At 40.7% G+C, this 23696-nt stretch overlaps 1 protein-coding gene and 1 long non-coding RNA gene across 5 annotated transcripts in view; both read left to right on the forward strand.

The window, feature by feature from the left end:
• Positions 1 to 23696, forward strand: part of LOC134539021 (putative polypeptide N-acetylgalactosaminyltransferase 9) — a 356313-nt gene that overhangs the window by 73337 nt on the left and 259280 nt on the right. The window lies entirely within an intron of this gene.
• Positions 2606 to 14180, forward strand: LOC134538980 (uncharacterized). Its single transcript, XR_010076248.1, has 2 exons — positions 2606 to 10155; positions 12397 to 14180. It is a non-coding gene; the product is annotated as an uncharacterized LOC134538980 (long non-coding RNA).

Below are 23696 nucleotides of genomic sequence, written 5' to 3' on the forward strand. Positions count from 1 at the left end.
GAGACCGGAAAAATTCGTGGGTTCATTTCGCGTTAGTCTAGAATCCAAAAAACGTTTGCCTTTTTACAGCATCAGTAGAGACCTGTAAAATTCGCGATTTCCAATCCCTAGAGGATGGACTCCATGACCCTCTATGCACTCGTGCAAATTACATCTGCTGATTGGTTACCGACTCGTAACACCTGTTGACTGGAATGATCGTGATTCGCTAATTCTTCTGTTAAAGATTTTTCATTGGCCCAGAGTCCTTCACATAAACTGTGGCCCAATCACTGAAACAAAATAATGTCAAAAGTATTTGGACTCTATCCTATCGCGAAATGAATCCGCGAATTTTACAGGTCTCTAAGCATCAGTGATTGGGCCACAGTTTATCTGAATGACACTCGGCCAATGGAAAAACTTTCAACAAAATAAGTATCTAATCACTAACGTCCCAGTTAACAGGTGTCACGAGTCAGTGGCCAATGGGCAGATGTAATTCATGGTTTGAATTTCTTTCAGAAAATATTAATTAGTTTCACCTGGCATTTCAAAATTCTCAAATTTGTTACGATTTTGACAGCCAAGAAACATGAAATGAGTGTTTGTGATAGAAATGCAAACCTTATCACGGAGTAGCCAGTGGCATTGCAGTTAAACCTAAAAAGATTCAGTTCTGCAATAAATTAAATTCTCCTTTATTTGTACAAAACCAAAAACGTTAAACATGTAAACTTTGGCAGATAATTATGCAAAACGTTTTCGTTGTAGGTATATATTTTTAATTTCGTGAAAGTCAAACAATTGAAAAAGTCTAAAAGTTGATCAGTGATTAATATAAATATAAAATCATGACCTGAAAAGGGAGGCACCCCCTTAAGAGGCCACTCCAGTGTTTCAGGGGCACTACGCAACCTGCGTTAACCTCATAAGATTCAATGCTATTTTCATTTTGCTTATAACTAATTAACTAATATAGATTTCGAAATGATGCTGGCTTGATATGTAAGACAACGATGCTCTTATCAAAGCCCCTTTCTTCAAAAACGTGCATAAATTATGGTTTTATACTAATCTTTACTAATATCCATAAGTGTATTGTCTAGGTTTGAACCATAATTTATGCACGTTTTTGAAGAAAGGGGCTTTGATAAGAGCATCGTTGTCTTACATATCAAGCAAGCATCATTTTGAAATCTATATTAGTTAATAAGTTATAAGCAAAATGAAAATAGCATTGAATGTTATGAGGTTAACGCGGGTTGCGTAGTGCCCCTGAAACACTGGAGTGGCCTCTTAATCGCGGTAATTCAGCGGAACAGCCCGGCCAAGTAAGGCCATAGCTTCTCCTGCAGACGGCCGCCGGTCACGATGAAGGAAAGGCGGGAGCGGACGGGAAGCCTACGATTCACGCCGAGTATTCGACATACCCGAACATTACCGAATACTTACTTGCCTTCGGGTGTCTACGGAATTCTTTTGTTTAGGTGAAAAAAAAAAACGCCTGTTTTAAATGCCGGACATAAACAAATAAAGGTAGGAAGTTTCATAACAATAATACAAATTGAGCCATTAAAACCAAGACTAATATTTGAGTAAATATACGAACATTCTTATCTTTTTACATTCGTCTAGCAATGTCATCAAATTAAAATGCGATGTAATTAAGTTAAGATTTATTTGTTGTTTGGATATTGTTGCGCAAGTAATAAGTAAAAAAAATACGCGAGTTCCTACTGTTCATCATTTGTCCCGGTTTGTTAGGTCAGGTCAGTTACATTATAAATTCTTTAAAACTAAAAAACCATTAAAAATAATTCATATCATTTTTAATGTCCGCTTAGTTTGAAAGTATTTATAATGTAACTGACCTGACCTAATTGACCATTTTAATTAATTAGGCATTGACGAACACACGGCAAAATTTAAAAAATGCGTTTTTTCACCTAAACAAAAGAATTCCGAAGTCACCGGAAGTCAGGTATTTGGTAATCTTCTGGCATGTCGAATACTCGGCGTGAATCGTAGGCTTCCCGGGAGAGCGGACACGTCCTTCTGCGATAAGCTCTGCCTCGTAGCCACTGGCGACCCAAGCGTGTGTTTTGAGCGATACCTGCGCGCTCTAGTCGTTATGCAATTCCCCAGGTATTGTTTTTTCCCTGCTGAGACCAATTGTCCGTTATCGCAGTGAAGGTCAACGCAAGAGCTGACAGAAGCGCCGTCTGCTGGCCCGCGTGGCATTGTGGTGGTGGTACTTGAGTTGAGGCTAGGCTGGCGTGAAAGGCAGGGCCGGCGCGTCCGTACAGGCGAACTAGGCAACCGCCTAGGGCGCCAAGTAGCTGGGGGCGGCGCAGCACGACACATATCAGCTGATATAACATGTTTAACGATTATTGAAACTAGATGAAAGTGGATTTTTGTAACGTTTGGAATGTTTATATTGATATAAGTAATTATTTCAAGTCCACGGTGACCTGTTAATGATTTGTAATAAGTAAAAAAGTAAAAAAAAAAAAAACACAAGCCTGCTTACATTCGATTGTTGACAAAATCTTAGGCTTACATGATGTATTTTGAGAAAGGAAAATTATTTTTGGGGTGTTTGGGCGGGGGGTTATTTATTAAGGTTTTTCACCTAGGGCGCCAATTTACCTTGCACCGGCCCTGGTGAAAGGATACCCGGGAAAAAAAAATCTTGGCGCTACACATCGGTGACAGCAAAAACTTTACTGTCATTTACAAAAAAAAAAAGTTTTGTTGAGACTAGTACTTTTTAAACACGTTGAATTTTTTTTTTTTTTGTTGGCCGCAAACCCGTGTGTTGTTACTTCTTTGCGCCAGAAGATGGCGGCGCGGGCGCCGGAAAGGAGCCAACCGGCGCGGCCGGAAAGCCGGCCGCGATAGCGACTCGCGATTGGCCGGCGAGCTGCGACTGCGGCGCGGCGACCGCGGGTGTAATCGGCAACACTGTTTAACGACGTAGCTCCGGAGGAACTGCGCGCGCCCGCAGATAGCCGGGCATCGGGGGCAGGGGGGGCGTGGTAGCTCCCCGCTGAACGGCCGTGTCAACACAACCCTGCGCGCCTCTTGCCCGGGTCCCCCGCAGAGCTCCAGGAAGAACAACTACTCAACATATCCGAGCGCGGTCTGCTCACGACAAGCATACAAGAGTTCGCTGAGGCCCGTTAAGTACTTTCGATTTCGGATTAAGTGTTTAAACTGTAGTTTCAGAAGCGTTAAAAATATGGCTAAAACGCATGTTTTCAGAGGAAATTTCAGGCGTGAAACAACCGGTACAGATTCTTAAAAGCAGTTAAGGGACTTGAATTACACCTTTATTTTAATTTCTCCGCCATATCATGTTACGGTCAACGCTCAAGTTTCACAGTTGTCCTGATTTATTATCTGAATAGGATTAGAAATCAATGTAATATCACACATACCTTTAATTATAGAACAAAAAAATAAGATCAAAAGAATCAGCATTAACTTATTTTATAAAAAAAAAATATATTTCTATTGCCACTAACACACTGAAATATGGGCCTACAATAGTAGCCGTAGTTCTTTCTGACTTTAAAACTTATCTATGGTTTGTTTTACTATAGTAATCATGCTTTTGATAGTGGAATTTGACTTGAACACTATTCTTAGTCGGTGTTTGTTTCCCAGACGTCTATTTTTTTTCCCCGAGAGACCATGAACATAGGGATTAATTAATGTGCCACTTGATTTATCTGTAGTTTTTTAAATGATTTGCAATTTGTTTGACTTCAAGTGTTTTTTTTATGATGTCGGGTGGGTAGCCATTTGCTAGAAGTTCATACTTTAAATGTCTGACATCAGCTGAGGCAGTCTTGTTTTCTGTGAATTTTTTTTATCTTAATTTTTTTTTTCCCCCGAAATTTTTCCGTGACAATCTGTGCAAAACTACAATGGCGTATGTCCAAAAAACTGCATCAAATCAGGACGTACCATATATTCTTCGGTACACATATAACGCACTATAATTTCCGTAAATTTCGTACCATAATTTCGCAATCATCGGGTAGAAAATAAAGTAATTTAAAAAAAACAAAAGTGTTGTCAATTTTGTAACCCGACCAGTGTCCTTGTTAGCGACGCTTGTAATCCCGAACGTTATCTTACGAAACAGGGATAAACAAAAAGCCGTTTGGCGCGCGCAACCAGCCCACTTGGAGGCAGACACGCGTTCTCTCGTCGTCGTGAATAATTCAGGACCGCGCGCCTGCCTACACGGCTGTTGTGCGCTTCTTGCCGGGAACTCGCACCTCCTTGTGTGTGTGGGGAGGGGTATGCTGCTGGCTGTGCGCCTGCAGCAAAGTTTCCCCAACTGTGCAAGAATGTACGACACTTTGTGCACGAGCTGACGTATCACGCCGCCGACCTGCAAGGTGTTTTTTTTTTTCCTTCCCCCGAGCTGATGCGTTCGAAGCTCCGCGGGAGAAAACTTGGGCAGGCGGGCTGGCGGCGAAACAAACGAAACTTCTGGTGGTTACGTTCCGCAACTTTCATACTCGAGCCCTTGGAAAGGTCGCGCGTTGATGCAGCGAAGGAACGCGAGCGATAACCTCCCTTCGACGACGATGCTGAAGACGACCTCGGCAACTCTTCGGGCTCGCTGATCGATAACGGTGGAGGGGCCCGGGGTGAAGTGGGCTTCTGGGCTGAAGTGTTTTCGAGCTGGCTCTCGGAAACAAGGCACATGCCGAAGGAGCTAGTCGCCGGATATAAATTGTGCGCGTGCAATATTTTCCCTACTTGTTTGTTGAGCGATACTCACACAAACAGTGTTTTGTACACAAGAAAGTGGCGTATACGCAGAGACCGGAAAAATTCGCGGATTCATTTCGCGATAGTCTTAGAATACAAAAATCGTTTGCCTTTTTACCGCATCAGTGATTGGGTCACAGTTTATCTGAATGACACTCGCCCAATGGAAAAACCTTCAACAAAAGAAGTATCGAATCATTAACGTCCCAGTTAACAGGTGTCACGAGTCAGTAGCCAATGAGCAGATGTAATTTTCCCGCGTGCGTAGAGGATCATGGAGCATATCCTACAGGTCATTGAAATCGCGATTTTTTCCGGTCTCTACGTATACGTTATTATTATCTCTGGTAAACAACTGAGACAGGTCGGGGCGAACCCTCGCGTAGATCACAGCAACACCGTTAGAAGTCACAGTAAACTAACGAAGATTTCACCCGAAAACTTCGATTTCTCTTGGAAACAATGTGGCATTCCATCTTCCGAGTTCTGTTTTTTTCTCTCTCGGGAGAAACAGTATTAAACACATACACACACGTAGAAGTAACAGTGTTTCTGCAGGAGTCTAAACATGTTGTCGATTGCTTTGATTTTACACCAATATTATTCCCGTGGATTCATGTTTAAAGTAAGTTAACTTGGTTTCCGTGAATTTAAGAAGACAACGATATAGTTACAATAATTCGTAATTTTAAGGTGAAAATGGTTAACAGTGAAATATAAATAAATAAAATGTTGTAAATAAGGCAAACGTAATGTAGCCTAACAAACATTCAAAGTGTCCTGTAATAAGTTATATCCGTAGGCATATCGTTTTGAATGATCACCAATCAATCATCAATGATCCATCATCAATAACATTCCTCACCAACCATCAGTCACCGTGTATGATGCTTTTACGACAAGAAAAATGAAGGCGCCAACAAGGAGTGTAGAAGTAAACAGAGATTTCACTCCCAGGTTAAATATATTTATTTCCACCTTTGAAACGGTCACTAATGATTCTATCAGTACCAACCACACAGCATAAAACCAAACAAATTTAGTTTTGTCCCGAACGACATTAGGATCTAATTAGTTTACAGAATTCTTCGTGTTCAGAATCTAGGGCCGTTTTAATACGTTTATACGTTTTAATAAAATATTGTCTAATTTGTATTTCCGTGTCGTGATATTCATGACATTAAAATTAAGGATCTCCATAAGAATTTGTTAGAGACGAAAGGTGGTGTTTGCTGATGCTCTAAAATAATGTTAGGTTAACCTAGTTGTTTCACAATACTTAACCATTTTCGGGTTCTTGAACCGCTGCATTAATTAACACAAATGCCCACCTAATGCAATACACACAAAACTGGCTCTACTGAAAGTGATAGCTATAAATACCGCAAATACGCAAAAAGGAATGTACCTACTATTACCTGACTTGCGCCTTCAAGAAAGATCTGATACGGCACACAAAAATAAATTAACATAAATGTTGGTATTTGAACACAAAAGTTTACCGAGGTCTCCCGACTCCTTTGCATTTATGCACTACACATTATTAATATAGCATGGCATTGTGTCAGGTGAACGTGGAGGCCAGCGGAACAGAGCTCTGTCGTCTCGACCATTACGACCAATCAAACGGTCAGGGACTTGGACGGTCAACCACTCTCGAACAAAGAGATTCCAAAATTGGGGGAGGGGCACAATACTGTTGCCAAATGAAGTTCACATGTTCACCCTCTTCTAATTACGCCCAGGTGTCGCCATTTTGCGTGGGTGGTGCTGCAAGCGAGAAAACAACAAAGCAGTATTCGCGCGTGTTTGAGTTACTTTTTGACGTGACAACGTCTAATAAATCGATGAACGCCGGCTGCACGCACGAAAAAAGATGACTCATAGTCCCGTTACGCTCATTGTACGCTTGCGCCGCATCTATCTCTCTTCCACTCGATTGGAACAACCATCGATTTGACTTTTTCGAGGCACATTAAACTTGAAACACTCCCATTCGTTTCCTACTTTTCCTATCATCGTCCTATCCTTAACAGAATAACACAGATTGGAAGAAGTTAAATAGCAAACACGTATAAAAGTTATAGTTAAAATAATCTGTTCGTTAAAGTAATAAACATATATGAATTAATGAGTGCAAATAAAAGTAAATTTATCAATTAAATTGTAGATTTCATTTCAATTCCTTCTTTGTATCCATACAAAATAGTGATAATTCAATAAAAATGATTCAATTTTATTCATAAAAGTATGCTATCATTTCATCAATGTTTTGTTATGACGTTGTCACTTTAAACTATCGTCCGTAAACCGACTTTATATAGACAACCAATTTTTTTTAAAATTGTGACCTTGAACCAACACTCTACAACGCTTACAGTTGACACTACTAAAATTTATTACCGGGGACGTTCTGCCGTGGACATGCAGTAATGATATTGGTGCGAACGAGTTTGTGTTCGACAAGCGTAAGCAACGTGCAATTACAACCGGGAAGTAATTGTTCCTGGCTGGAGGCAGACGCGATTAACGAACGCATCCGCCACGCTACCTCGGCCAATTGGGCTGGAATGTTCGTTTGATCGCGATCACTTCACACGTGACGCCCGAGTTTGACTCGTAGCCTGTCGTCCGTAGCGGCTCGAGCAGATAACTCGACTGCCAGCCCCGCGCTGATTGTCGCAGCTAATTGAGCCGACGCTGAAGTGTCGACAAGGGAAGAGCCCCACCAACTCCCTGCTTGATCAGGGTAGCCCCCTACGTAGAGACCGGACAAATTCGCGGATTCATTTCGTGATAGTCTAGAATCCAAAAAAACGTTTGCCTCTTAACCGCATCAGTGATTGGCCCACAGTTTATATGAATGATACCCGGCCAATGAAAAACATTTAACAAAAGAAGTATCGAACCACGAGCATCCCAGTTAACAGGTGTCACGGGTCAGTAGCCAATGAGCAGGTGTAATTTTCTCGCGTGCATAGAGGATCATGGAGTCTGTCCTATAGGTCATTGAAATCGCGAATTTTTCCGGTCTCTACCCATACGCCTCGCATGTTAAGGCCAGCTGCTCACCTTCCCCGAAACAACATGGAGGGCTGGACAACTCACACAATTAAAGTAAAAAAAATTAATTTAATTACCCTCGAAAAAACTAAATTAATGCAAAACAGATCAAGTCTCAGTCACCAAGTTCCGCAGCTTTTAAATTAGAAACACTCATCTACAATCCCCTAGCCAAAAAAACTTAATTTTTTTCGGTGATTTCCGTCAATATGGCGGACCCGCGTCTGGCGCCATTTTGCTCGTATGTGGTTTGTTTTTTTCTTAATGATGATAAATATTAGGTCTGCTCAAAGATTTGGCCAAAACGCTCATATATATATATATATATATTGTCGCGGGTTGAAATTTTGCAGGGTTGTTGAAATCAAATTTAGGGACTTTACTGACGGGACTCTGGGCTGGCTGCTCTGTTCACTCGTCAGCGCAAGTGGCGTGACCATGTAATTGGGGCACGGGGCCGGCGCGGCGCGCTGCGGGCTTGCAGAATTTTGTTTGTTTGTTTGGCCGCGCGCTGGCGCAGCCACGGGCCGCAGTTACTGGGGCGCGCTGTCGTAACAAGCCGCGCGGTGTGGCCTGCACATCGGGGTAGAGGGGGGGTAGTCTTCCCAGATGTTCTAGTTAGTTGTTTAGTAAATTTGACTTCAATAACGAGCTTTTGTTATGGTAGGCGCGGCAGGGCGCGCGAATTTAAGCGCAAGTGATTGGTGACTCGGGGCTCACTCAGGCGGAGGCTATGCGTCTCACCTGTGGTCACGAGTTGTTAGTTCGTTCGTGATGTAGGAATTCAAGCTTTCGGGCGGAAGCTATGGCCGACGCCAGAGGCCACGAGTCGTTTAATTTAAGTTAGGTCATAATGTAGTCATCTTCAAGCTTTCGGGCGGAGGCAATGGCCCTTGTCACTAGTCGTTTAGTTATAATTTTTTTTAAATGTAATGTTCGTTCGGATTTTAAGGGCAGGAGAGGCCCCTACGTTAGTTTTAAGTAATCGATCAAGAAAGGCTTTTCGGAAAATGTGAGTATGGACTTATCTTTGTTTTAATTTTAAGTATTAATTATGATTTGAGGTATTCGGAAGGACTAGGGAAGTGTTTAGTGAAGTTCTCTCATTCTCTCTCTTGTAAGGTCGTTCAATCGTTAAGGAAGTAAAGAGATTATTGTTTTAAATTGTAATCCCGCTATTTAAATGTTCTTTAAAATGATGTTGAGTATTTGACTTTAAGAATAAAATAATTTTAATTTAGTATTATGTTATTTTGCAAAATCTCCTTAGTTCAGCTCTCACCAGACATCCTGTACGGGATGACGAACCTATGATCCTAGGTACAGTAAAGTATTTTATGAAGTTAAGACTAGTTGATGCCAAGCGAGTTGTTTCTATGTAAAGAGCTACGATTCTCGCCCCCCCCTCTGAAGGTGGATCGTGACAGAAATGGCGGTGGCACCGGCTAGGTGCACGTGACAGAAATGGTAGAGTTCGCCGGATAGGTTCTATTTCTGGAGAGAGAGAGAGAGGTAGATTTTTATGTTTATTATTAAGTTAGTTTCAGCTTCTGATAGCAGGTTATTAAGAGTTTACTTGAGGAGAGGATTACGGAATTTTAGTCTATAGTGGAGGAAGTCTTTGAGATTTTTTTTTTGACGTAACAGATGTTTATTTGAGGATACTTGTAAGGATAAAGTTTATAGTGATAAGTTGTTTTAAGTCGTTGAATTTATTGTAGATTTATATCGGGGATTATTACGTGAGGAGAATACGTTATAAGTTAAATGCTTATTAGAGATAATGCAAGTGGTTTAATTTAATTGAAGTTCATTTTAAGATTGTAGGTTAAGAGAATTATAATTTAAAATAAAGTTTTTTGTCGTAAATAGGAATTATTTTCAAGTGAAGTTTGTTTTGTTTTCGTGCGCGTAGGAGACGAGACGTACGAATTAAATCAGTCGAGGGAAGGATAAACGTTAGAAAGGAATTAAAGAGAAAACGAGAGTTTATGTAAAAGAGAGTTATAGAATTTATAGTGATGTTTTGTTTTAATTAGAAAAATGTTGAGAGTTGTTTCAGAACGACACGTCAGTGGACGTGGCAGAATGAACACGTGACGGGGAGGTGCTGAGACCTAGCGGAGAACGGAGGAACCGCAAGCGAGGGTTGGCGCACCTGATGGAATTCGGTGACGTCACGGGCTCATACGGAGACGTGGACGGCCGTGACCTTGTTTTGATCAGCTGTACGGTAACTTAGCGATAAGAAAATAGACTATTGGTTAAATAAATTTAAATTTAAGTGTGTTTTAGGAGAAGAGGAACTTTCAGTATGTAAGTAATTTAATTTAAGAAGTGTATGATGTATAGGCTAGAAGTGTTTCGTTGTAAGTTGTTTATGTTTTTGTTAGTTAAATTCTACCTCGGTTTTAAAAATATTTTTTTGGGATTTGTAAACATTATTAAGGAGGTACACTATAAAATCGATAAGCATTGAGAAAACTGGGAAGGCTAGATTTTGTGTGTAGAGGGAATTTACTCCAAAAGAACAGAGAGACAAAATTAATGTTTTCATTAGGGCGAGGGACCCTAAGGTGAGGCGTTGTGTCCCTGGGAAGAAAGGGAATTGTAGCGCAGACCATAGGAGATGGGCTGACTACGGAATTAAGGGTCAGGAGAATCCTGAGAGTTGTGAGTAGTTTGGGGCAGGAGTTCCCCATGGTAGTACCGAAGTGGCTATCCTGTATGGGATAGGGTACCATTTCAATGAAGTTTGTTGGTGGGGTTAGAGCCCCCTGTGTAGTGGGCCTATAGCAGATAGGCACTACAGTGAAATTTTTGGTTATTTTGTGAGGTAAATTCCCTGGAGGTTAAGTAAGATTGGATTCAGTTAGGAAGGAGGGAAATGAGAAACATTGCTGTAGAGAGTTAGTGTACTTGCCTAATGTGAAATTGAATTTTACTAAATTAATTTAGGAGAAAGTTTTGTTCGGTAAATAAATAATAATGGAAGATAGCTAGATAATTAATTAATTTTTTTGAGTAAGGTGTTTTAAGTAATGAAATAAAATAATGTGAAGAAGTTTGAATAATTGGGGAGGAATTTCTTTAAGAGTGTAGATAATTGTTTTTGAATTTATTGAGATATTCAGCCAGTGGAGTTTGAGTATGAGAGATACAGTGAGATTTCAAGGAAATTGGTTGTTTATTAATTAGGACGAATGAGATTTTATGATTAAGAGTCAGTAAGCATAGTTAAAATTTACGACATAATATTTGTTGACAGTTTACAGTTATTAAGGAGAAAACAGAGTAATCTATTTATTTTTATTTTAAGGGTTTGAAGATAAGATTATGAATTTTTTTTTTGAAAGTTTCTTGGGCATGTTTGAATAATTTTTATTTGGATTTTAAGAAATTACAGAGAAAATTTAATTGATTTACATTAGTTTGGAAGTATGGTGGTTTAGTGTTCGATTAGCCCTAACTTGATGGTCGGATCCCAAAAGAATGCCGTAAAACCGATAGCCAATTGAGAGGAATGCGGTAGGCGCTTGTGTAGAGAGGGGTTGTGGGAAAACTCCTTGGGACTGATGGCAGATCAGGGGCCCTAAATAGTGTGTGATGCTGTAAAACCAGTGCAGAGAAAGCCTGGTATGCTTAAATTTTTGGGCACAGGTTATGTAAACCTGGGGTTCCATGGGATTTAGTCATGTTAGCTGCTGTGAGACATTAAGATTTCCAGGCTCCATAGTAAATTCAATGTAAATTTTTGTTTTCTTAAAATAATAAATTTGTTTTTAATTTTTTTTGAGATATTTGATTTGTAACAGTGAATACAGACCCCGAGGAATAAGAGTTGTCATGCTGTGAGAGGAGAAGGTGGTAGGCCTAAAAGGGTACAGGCACCACAGAGGTTATGTGCATTGCATAATTTAAATATAAGGAAACTTGAGAATTTGAAATTTTGTTGTTGGTTTGTACACCCATAAGAAGAGTATAGGCAGAATTTTTATTGTTATGAGATGTCTAATTTAATTGAAAAGAAGAAAGTTTAAAGATGCAAGGTAACATTATTATTGTAATAATTGAAAGAGATTAAGAGGTAGAGAGAAATAGGCAGTTTTTGTTTGTAAGTACTAAAGTTTACATATAGAAATTTAGTAACTAAGAATGAATAATAAGTTAAGTCTAGTGTAAAAGTTTTTTTTAAGTTTGTTAAGTTAAGAGTCACAAGTAAATTTTTTTTAGAGAGAATGTCTTTGATAGGAAGTATTAGAAACTTATGGGAATTTTAGGGTAACATAAATAATGTAGGTAATGAATAATAAATAGATGGTAGGTCTTAAGTTAGGATTAACATTTGAAGCAGAATTTAATTAAGAAGAAGGAAAATAAATAGGCCTAATGAAAAGAACAAAAAAGGATTTTATGGTAAAGCATTTTTTTTAAGTAATAAACAATGAATAATAATGTTGTTTCAGGGTAATGTGTACTAATAATACAATTTTTTTTAGGACCAAAGAACAGGAATTATGTAATTTAAATTAACATGTATTTTTGAAACTGTTACAGATTCCTTAAGATGAGCTGAGCAGCAGTCCAGTTTACAAGATGACAAGAGTTCGAGAGACAAGATACAAGATCACTGAAACAAGAGCCAAGACTGAAGATTCAAGAGAAGAGAAAGCTGGCAGCCATGGACTTACAAGTGGAGATTAATAAGGTCATGTAAAGTTTTATTTTTTTTTATGGAAGACAGTAACTGGAGTTTTTTTTTTGTTATAAACATTATTTACAGAACTTTTTAGGTTATAGTAATGTAATGGAACTAGTGAGTTGTGGTAGCTGTCAAAAAGAACTAATACCTTAAGTTTAATTTTTAAAGTTAATTTTCTTAATTTACAGAGGGATTAGTAGTTTTTTTTAAACCTTATTTAGGTTGGAATTTAAAGATAATAGTTTATTATAAATGTGTACGAACAGTTCAAGTTCACAGTACTGATAGGTAGGTCAGATGATCTTATTGATTTTGATGATTTGTTGTTTTGAGTTGATTTTTAAGTGTTGTGAATTAGACAATGAAATAGTTCTGAAAACTTAAATTATTTCAAGCTAAGAAATAGTAAAGTTAATTGTAACTCAAAGGACACCAGAATTTAATTTTTTTTTGAATTAGTAATGTTTGAAAATTTTATACTTTACAAGAAAGGTTATAAACAAACAGATCGGATGGAACAAGGATGCAGTAAATCACAATTTCATTTAGAATTATTGATTTGCTTTTGAGGTTATGAAGGAAAAGTAGCTATAATTTAAAAATTTGAATAAAAATGGTTTTTTTTTATTTGTTTGAAATAGAAAGTTTAAAAGTTAATTAGTCATGATCTAGGTGGGTGATGGGGTGGGAATTGGCCACTCTTTTTCCCTATAACCTCCCTAACATGGCCTTCTATTACATCTAACAGAAGAAAAAAAAAGAAGAAAAAGAAGACTTAGTATTAGTTAGAATGTTTTTTCATGAAGATACCTGATGAACTTTTTTTTTTATTGTTGGGAAGAATAGTAGCAAGATTAATCAGATGTTTTACTCAGAAGAAGAAGAAGAAGAAGATAAAGCAGTTTTATGACTCGACAAGCCAGAGATTGGTGTTTCCCCTCTGCGCTTCTATTGACTACGTTGTTTACTCTCATGGGATAGCTGGTTCGGCACCATGGAGAGAGATTGGTGGGCATTGTGGTTGCCCCCAGAAGAAAAGAAGAGTAGAAGAGGTTATGGGTGGGTCATGTGAACTGACCTTCAACCCAGTTACTTCGTGGGGACTATTTGCTGTATAGAGAAGATCAAGACTCAAGAGTTAGGGAAAATCATTGGAGGTCATGTTTCCCTTCCTTAAGTTTTTCCTATCAAATTATTTGCCTGATTAGATTATGCTAAGGGTGGGATACTTTATGTTAGCAGTTGAATTAATTAATTTTATTTTTTTGTGTGTTTGCATCCTTGCCCATCGATTGCAGTTTAGTAGTTAGTTTTGTATTTGTCAGGCGTGATGGTAATGCCTGTTGATGATGTTTCAGAATTGTAATCTGTTCGTGATGAGGATGGCACAACTCCGAAGCAGATGTGGGGAGAAGTTGTGAGCTGCCCTGGAAGCCAGTCCAGTAGCTGTTGGAGTTGAGTGGTGTTTGCTGATGGCCAGCCCAGGGAGCTACTCTTCTCGACAACACTGACTTCGAGGAGTTGCACCAACCTTCACGAGATAAGAGTTTAATTAATTGAAACACTGTAAGGACACTTAATTTTTTTTTGAAGAACGAAAGAAGTATGGTAATAAACGGAAACTGAAAAAAAAAAAAAATAATTATCAAGAATTTGCACATTGTTTAACGAATACTGAGAAACTAAGAACAGTAATTTAATTTGTAAAGAGAGCTTCACTAACAGAACAATTTTTTTAGAATTGAGAACTCGAGCCTCTGAAGGTTCCTGTGAGAACAAACCAGATAAAAGTTTTACATTTAATTTTATGAATACTTGTTGTTTTAAAATAAATCTTATGCAGAATCTAGATGTATGTTCAGACAGCAAGGAACTAAGAAAATTATTATTTTTGTGAAATGAGGAATTTATAGTTATGGTTTAATGGAAAAAGACAATTTGTAATTTTGAGGTAGCTCGATGGGGCTCGAGCTCTGTGAGGGGAGGGTTATGTCGCGGGTTGAAATTTTGCAGGGTTGTTGAAATCAAATTTAGGGACTTTACTGACGGGACTCTGGGCTGGCTGCTCTGTTCACTCGTCAGCGCAAGTGGCGTGACCATGTAATTGGGGCACGGGGCCGGCGCGGCGCGCTGCGGGCTTGCAGAATTTTGTTTGTTTGTTTGGCCGCGCGCTGGCGCAGCCACGGGCCGCAGTTACTGGGGCGCGCTGTCGTAACAAGCCGCGCGGTGTGGCCTGCACATCGGGGTAGAGGGGGGGTAGTCTTCCCAGATGTTCTAGTTAGTTGTTTAGTAAATTTGACTTCAATAACGAGCTTTTGTTATGGTAGGCGCGGCAGGGCGCGCGAATTTAAGCGCAAGTGATTGGTGACTCGGGGCTCACTCAGGCGGAGGCTATGCGTCTCACCTGTGGTCACGAGTTGTTAGTTCGTTCGTGATGTAGGAATTCAAGCTTTCGGGCGGAAGCTATGGCCGACGCCAGAGGCCACGAGTCGTTTAATTTAAGTTAGGTCATAATGTAGTCATCTTCAAGCTTTCGGGCGGAGGCAATGGCCCTTGTCACTAGTCGTTTAGTTATAATTTTTTTAAAATGTAATGTTCGTTCGGATTTTAAGGGCAGGAGAGGCCCCTACGTTAGTTTTAAGTAATCGATCAAGAAAGGCTTTTCGGAAAATGTGAGTATGGACTTATCTTTGTTTTAATTTTAAGTATTAATTATGATTTGAGGTATTCGGAAGGACTAGGGAAGTGTTTAGTGAAGTTCTCTCATTCTCTCTCTTGTAAGGTCGTTCAATCGTTAAGGAAGTAAAGAGATTATTGTTTTAAATTGTAATCCCGCTATTTAAATGTTCTTTAAAATGATGTTGAGTATTTGACTTTAAGAATAAAATAATTTTAATTTAGTATTATGTTATTTTGCAAAATCTCCTTAGTTCAGCTCTCACCAGACATCCTGTACGGGATGACGAACCTATGATCCTAGGTACAGTAAAGTATTTTATGAAGTTAAGACTAGTTGATGCCAAGCGAGTTGTTTCTATGTAAAGAGCTACGATTCTCGCCCCCCCCTCTGAAGGTGGATCGTGACAGAAATGGCGGTGGCACCGGCTAGGTGCACGTGACAATATGTATATATGATCACATAGAGAAGCATAAATCTGTAGGATTCACTGGGGAAAAAAAAGGGGGGGGGGGTTAAGACTGCATGATATATTTTATGCGCGTGGGTTTTACCCGACACAAGTCATCTCTGGACAGGGTGCTCGCATGTCGCACACTGCCCATGTGTTGGCGTAAATGCATGCGATAAGCAGCAGGAAACTGTAAAGTATACTGAAAGTTTTCCTCAGAAGATAGTTTTGACGTGTACGTTTACCACCCCCCCCCCCCCCCCCCCCCCCCCGTACCAATGACACGCTTTTGCGAGGCCAGGCCCGTCGTTGACAGATCTACGCCCATTCATCACATAAATTAACTAAAATGATAAATTAAATTTTAATGCCACGCTTCTTGATTATTTATCAAAATTATTGTCACGACAAATCATAAATAATACACCTGTTTATAATGATAGCAGCAGAATACCCGGCGTTGCACGGGCTAAACGTATCATTAGAGACCTGAAAAATTCGCGGATTCATTTCGTGATAGTCTAGAATCAAAAACGTTTGCCTTTTTACTGCATCACTGATTGGGCCACAGTTTATCTGAATGACACTTAGCCAATGAAAAAAAACCTTTTAACAAAAGATATATCGATTCACTAGCGTCCCAGGTAACAGGTGTCACGAGTCAATGGCCAATGGGCAGGTGCAGTTTTCCCGCGTGCATAGAGGATCATGGAGTCCATCCTACAGGTAATCGAAATCGCGAAATTTTCCAGTCTCTACGTATCATGATATAAGGAACATCAATACCGTCTTTCCAGTCGGTAGGACATAAATTTTAAAAACGGGAAATTTCTATTTAAAAGTCCCATTGATTGCACAATCTCGGTGCATCAAGGCTACGCATCAGCAAAACCGGGACGCCAATCCTCAGCTTCATTCTGTGGGAAGGCAGGTAACCCCTAGGCAAGACGTGACGGACGCACCAAACGATAGCGCGTTACGAATTCAAGGCAACGACATCTATTGACGAAGCACTAAACTCAACTCTTAATAGGGCCTTTAGGGGTCGTTACCACAACGCCGAAATACCATAACGCCGAATGTCAAAATTGACCACAACGCCGACAGCTAGAAAACTGATGTGTACAATAACGCCGAAATAACAACTGAATGAATGTGTGTGTTTATTAAATGTACTTTAACGCAGAAATATAACAATCAAACATAACCCTGCCTAACCTAACCTTACCTAGCGTAATATAACCTAACCTAACCTAACTTAACCTAACTCTACCTAGCCTAACCTAACCTAGTCTAACCTAACCTAGTCTAACCTAACCTAGTCTAACCTAACCTAGTCTAACCTAACCTAGTCTAACCTAACCTAACTTAACCTAACCTTTGTGGCAGTCCTGCAATGACATTTTTCGGCGTTAGTGTATTTCGGCGTTGTGGTACACAGCAGTTTTCTAGCTGTCGGCGTTGTGGTCAATTTGGCAATTCGGCGTTGTGGTGCGTCCCCGGCCTTTAGTTCGCGAGCCTCACTAAGTGGATGGGTTTCGCCAAGAAGGATAGGAAGTTGCCGGATCTTAACAATATGACCTTTTTGGCGGACATAGAGAAATTACACATACTCACTGTTTGTGTCGGTGACCTACCTCTACGGAATTTACCCCCCCCCCCCCCTTTTTAATAGCCTTGGGGATAGAATTTCATACATTTATGTAGTGCATGTCACTCTCTGGCCCATACAATATCTATACGCAAGAAAAAAAAATTGGTTGTCTGTGATGTCGGTTTACGGACGATAGTTTAACGTGACAACGTCGTAACAAAACATTGATGAAATGATTGCATACTTTTATGAATAAAATTGAATAATTTTTATTGATTTATCACTATTTGGTATGGATACAAAGAATGAGTGAAATGAAATCTACAATTTAATTGATAAATTTACTTTTATTTCCACTCATTAATTCAAATATGTTTATTACTTTATCGAAGAGATTATTTTAACTATAACTTTTATACATGTTTGCTATTTAACTTCTTCCAATCTGTGTTATTCTGTTAAGGATAGGACGATGATAGGAAAAGTAGGAAACGAATGGGAGTGTTTCAAGTTTAATGTGCCTCGAAAAAGTCAAAATCGATGGTTGTTCCAATCGAGTGGAACAGAGATAGATGCGGCGCAAGCGTACAATGAGCGTAACGGGACAATGTTCGTAACGGGACACTTTCGTGCGTGCAGCCTGCGTTCATCGATTTATTAGACGTCACGTCAAAAAAAATCACGTTATATGTTGCTACGTTATAGAAGAACAGACGAACACTTTTTCGCATATTTATGATATTGTAGGGATTGTGCGGTTATAATTGTGTGTGTGCCGGCTGAGGGCTTAAGCCCATTGGCGACGCAGGGCAGCTGGGCCCACGTGGCCGGATGTACGGCTGTGTGAGCCGCTGAGTGCTAGGCTCAGCCCCGTGTGGGGGGGGGGGGGGGGGGAGGGGAAGGGCAGGGTGGAAGGGCTGACAGCCACTACGTGCTGTAGGCGGCTTTGATCAACACCGCCCCCCTGAGCCGACTGAGCTTCCTGTCCGCCCGGCAGGTGTCAGCATGTCCGCGAGTCCTCGACTCCTCTTCACGTACTTCCTTGGTCAGGACGAACCCACACGAGACACCTACGGCTGGAGAATTAACTTCCTTGAAATCACTGTGCCTGTGTTAGCACGGAGGTAACAAAGCTAAGAGAGTTGGTGTGTGTAAGTATGTGCAGGGTGTGGGGTGGGTTTTAAAACTTAACTCTTTAAGCTACGACACTTTTGGAAACGTCTTATAAATCGATGAACGCCGGCTGCCACGCACGAAAAAAAGCATGACTCATCGTCACGTTCCGCCTGAGAGCCGAGCGTGCAAGAACCGGCCAGCCACCGTGCGGGAAAAAATCTTCCGTAATATCAAACAGGTTTAAGGTCTGCAATTTTTTCATCAATGTTTTCTTATGACGTTATCACGTAAAATTATCGTCTGTAAACCGACTTTACAGACAAACCCCACCCCCATTTTTTTTAAATTTTTATTCAGAGCCGCAATTAACTTGTCTATCAACTGTTCCCCGCTTGACGGTTGAGTTTTTGGGACATTCTGTGTATTGAGAATGAAATTTTGCAGCTCGAAGCTTGTGTCAGTAACGAGCAGGCTCCGGGGATGGTGTTTACCATAGAGTAAGTAAAGGGAGAGGCGCCACTCCCGTAGTAATGATCGTTCGCTTGAATTTGTAAACAAAACCCTTGCGATCATACCATTTCTTTGCAACTTGACAACGAAAAAAATTACAGCCAAATGCAGTATCGGCCTACTTTCACTAAAATGAACTTAAAATTAATTTGAAACTATTTATAATTAGAATAGAAGTAGTTTATAGTACTGTAACAGCAACTTAGATTTAACACAAATTAATAACAAACTGGACATGTAATAAACTAAAGAGATCAAAACTTGTAATCTATTTTTACCCGATGTTGGTGAAACATGGTATGATTAGAGACCGGAAAAATTCGCGGATTCATTTCGCGATAGTCTAGAATCCAAAAACGTTTGCCTTTTTACCGCATCAGTGATTACTGATCAGGCCACCATTTATCTGAATGACACTCGGCCAATGGAAAAACCTCCAACAAAAGAAGTATCGAATCACGAGCATCCCAGATAACAGCTGTCACGAGTCAGTAGCCAATGAGCAGATGTAATGTGCCCGCGTGCATAGAGGATCATGGAGCATATCCTACAGGTCATTGAAATCGCGAATTTTTCCGGTCTCTAGGGATGATCCAATTTTTGAAGGGTTCAGTTCGTCCTATCTACTGTCACCCCCCCCCCCCCCCCCTGGTGTTTACCTCCACGAGGCCCTGATGTCCTGCCGTGTGAGGGAGGGAGGGGGTAAAGGACAGCTCGTGCTGTTGGCGTGCCTGGATCGATACCGCCCCTGAGTGCTTCCTGTCTGCCCGCAAGTGTCGGCGCGCTGTCGTGTCCGCTGGACTCGTTCCGTCGCATGACGACTGCCAGGGGCGCAACAACAGGGGGGGGGGGCAAGGGTATTTTGCCCCCCCCCCCCCTTATCAGAAAACTTGAAGTGGTGGCAATCGGGGGCAAAGAAAGTGATGTGTAATCAATTTTTAGATAATAAAACTGCTTAAATAGCACCATTTTCCACCTTGAAATACAAATTTTCCCGGGGAGGACCCCCGGACCCCACACTTCAATAGGGGGGATCGATGATTCTTTATACAAAGGTATATTGCCCCCCTTTTGGAAATTTAGTTGTTGCGCCCCTGACGACTCCCCCTTAGCATCGATGGACCCGAAAAAAAAATCCACTTAGACGCACACGTACGACGGAAAAAAAAAATCAACTTTCTTTAAAAAAATTAAACATCAGAGGTAAGAAGCTAGAGAGTTGGTGTTTGTGATGATAATAATATTTGAAGTAAATAAAAAAAATTACTTTTCCCCTAATTTCATTTCTCTTCTAGATACCAACAGATTTCTGGTCATAGCGAGTTAAACACTAATTATGTGCCTGTGTTCAGCAATCCTCACTTCATGATGGCATTTTTCACGACTCTTTAATTTCAAGCTAACCAGCTTGCTAACCAGAGTTTAGGACAGATACACAACGGAAACACGTGCCGTCATAAAACATTATCAACATTTAGTAGAGTTCTACTGTGAGCTACAGAAATGGTCAGATTGAGTAGAACGTTGAGTGATCTATCATCTTATCAGCATAACTCAGGGGTACCAATTGGAAAGGTCGAGAGCTTAGCCAGAAGAATGAAAGCGCAAGGCTTATCATAGGTCGATTGTTTCGTGAGTAACTCAGGATCAGTGCAGAATATGGTTGAAGAATTTGGTTGCTTCTCCGAGGTTCTGAAATCCCAGAGGATTGAAGGGCAAAGGGATGATTGTAGGGTATGTATACTAGAGACCGTAAAAATTCGCGGATTCATTTCGCGATAGTCTAGAATCCAAAAACGTTTGCCTTTTTACCGTATTAGTGATTGGACCACAGTTTATCTGAATGACACTCGGCCAATGGAAAAACCTTCAACAAAAGAAGTATCGAATCATTAACGTTCCAGTTAAACAGGTGTCACGAGTCAGTAGCCAATGACCAGCTTTAATTTTCCCGCGTGCATAGTGGATCATGGAGTACCTATATCCTACAGGTCATTGAAATCGCGAATTTTTCCGGTCTCTAGTATGTACACTCGGGTTTTGAGCAGATAGAGCACACACAGGGATTTACTGCAAGCCGATTCAGGAATGCGGCGAGACAGGTAGAGCATCTACACAGGAGGCGGTGTTGAGAGCTGAGTACGGTAGTTATGCAGTAGATGGCCATGCAGTATGTTGAATGTTGCAATGAAACGTTGGTGAAGCTTCAAGCATGGAAATGTTCCTTCATTTCTCATGGTGCGAAATTAGCTGTTTTCATCTGGTCATGTTTCTCTCCTATTATGGAAGATAATAGCTGTGCTCACTGTGTTCTTTTTGTGTACATATGCGAGTCAATGGTGTTATTTGTTTGCGCTAGTGATGAACTTACTTGTGTTCCAAACTGTGTGATATATGATTTGTGGATCTTTGAAAAGCTTGTCATACAACTGCTAACTTTTGGATACAAAAGGAGATAAACTTAAAATAATTGATAAATGTTGTTTGGTTCTGAATATTGTGCCCTGCCTGACGCTACTAGTGACATTGGTTGATGTATATAGCTTTTATGGGCTTATATGCGAGTGGGACTCCCTCAGGACCTAGTAAACAAGAGAGCGAAGCTTGCAGTGAGTGCTTGGGTTGAGCGGGACCGACCTGTGCTTTTATTTATGTCATGTAACCACTAAAACATAAAACTTATATCCCGGTAGTTTTAGAGGCCGCTGGATGCTACCGCTAGAGTGTCTATAGAGTGTCACAGAGTGAAAAGTCTTTGGTAATCACAAGACATGTAAAATAAAGCATTAATTTGAGTTTCAGAATAGCATGGTAGCTTGCCAACTGAGCTTGGAAAAGTTGTGTGTGAGTGTGTATATTTGGGGGGGGGGGGGGGGGGGGGGAAGGGGTGGGGGAGGCAAAATAAGATTTGATATCTTTGAACAATTTTTGTAGCGGGGTGTGAGAATTTTTACTATATATTATGAATGTTGCTGAAGCAAAGATTTAGAACGATGTAAAAATTTTTTTACCTATCAATCAATATGGAAAACTGGACTTGTTTAACAGAAAACTGTCTCATATAATTTTTTAATAAAATGTAAATTTTTGATTTTTCTGGTGGTGTTTTTTTTTATGTATATATTTCAATACAAATGAAAGGAGCCCGAGAGGGGACGGGGTGAGAGACATACTCCCCCCCCCCCCTCACGGGGGATGTTGGGAAGGTACCTGGTTATTGTAACCGGGGTGGTAATGCGAGTGTGTGACGTCAGGAGGCGGCTTGCAGGAGGCACGCGACGCGACACGGCAGCGCGCTCTCGGCGATGGGGACAGGAATAACTGCGCGAGTGCAGTTTATTACCCCCCCACCCACCCCCCACCCCCACGCAGCCCTCCTGCCTCTGCCAAGGTCTCCGCTCGGCGCTGGACGTGCGTGGCCTAGAGACCAGAGTTCAGTGACCTTTAGGTAGGGACACCTGTATTCCGCGATTACATTTCATGTCAAGGTATTTCACAAAACAATGTAGCTTTTTCTAAGAGTCATGGCAAATTGTGAGGGTGCAGCAATACGGTGACCACATTCTCATTGGCCCCGTCAAGAGCGGGACGACACCTCTCACCGACCTCAGCCAATAACCACAGGAGAACAGCTATAGGTAGAGACCGGAAAAATTCGCATTTCAATGACCTGTAGGAGAGACTCCATGATCCTCTGTGCACTGCGGGAAAATTACACCTTCTCATTGGCTTACTGACTCGTGTCGCCTGTTAACTGGGACGCTAGTGATACTATACTTCTTTTGTTGAAGGTTTTTCCATTGGCCAAGTGTCATTCAGAAAAAAAAAACTGTGGCCCAATGACTGATGCGGTAAAAAGGCAAACGTTTTTTGGATTCTAGACTATCACGAAATGAATCCGCGAATTTTTCAGGTCTCTACTTATAACTAACTGATCTCGAAATTTTTTTCGCGAAATATGCATGGCCCTAGTGATGCTAGATATGTAGCTGCAACACCAAACTGTATCCCCTGATTTTGTCATCATTCGTTTTTTTTTTATTGCCTCCCACTATGGAAGCAATTTTAAAGACGTGTTCACGTCAGAAAGAAAGAAAAGGAAGTGTCCAGTGCAGTTCCTGTCCGGCGGCTGACTCGGGGCAGAGTGAGGCGGGCGGTTGGCGGTTATGCGACCCAGACGTGTGTGTGTGTGTGCCGCGAGGGCTGGACACGTGCTGCGATAAGATAAGATAAGCGCGGCGCGGCGCCTGGTCTGTCGTCGCCCCTTATCGCCGCTCGCGCCACTTCCTGCTACCTCGTAACCACCTCGCCGCCACGTGGCTAAAGCTGGGTTTACGATTGATTTACTTAAGAATTATAACTTAACATCGAGCACACGATTAAGTCAAAACTACATTTTCCAGTTTATGATTGACATAGAAGTCGTTAATTCCAACCAATCACAGCACAAAACACATTGTCGGCCATTTTTCGAAACGGGAGAAGCAGGTTTGAAATTGAAATATGTTCTTGACAAATGGGATATCTATTTTTCTAAATGGATGATGATTACAAATTACAAATATACGAATTCTAACCCAAAATACTGCCTCGCTCGGTCCAATACCAAGACATAAACTTCCTGCTGAAAGGTTCCGGTTTGTTGTAATTGGTTGCTTCCCTTAAGTCTTAATGAAAAATATAAAATATAACCATTTCTGTTAAGTCTTAAGTCATCATATGGTTCGCACACGACCCGTCAAAATTCACACACGACAATCATAAACCATTCCACTAGTTTACATAGAGTCATATGGTAAGTACACGA

This window comes from Bacillus rossius, chromosome 14 (genome assembly GCF_032445375.1).
Source record: "Bacillus rossius redtenbacheri isolate Brsri chromosome 14, Brsri_v3, whole genome shotgun sequence".
Classification (NCBI taxonomy): Eukaryota; Metazoa; Arthropoda; class Insecta; order Phasmatodea; family Bacillidae; genus Bacillus; species Bacillus rossius.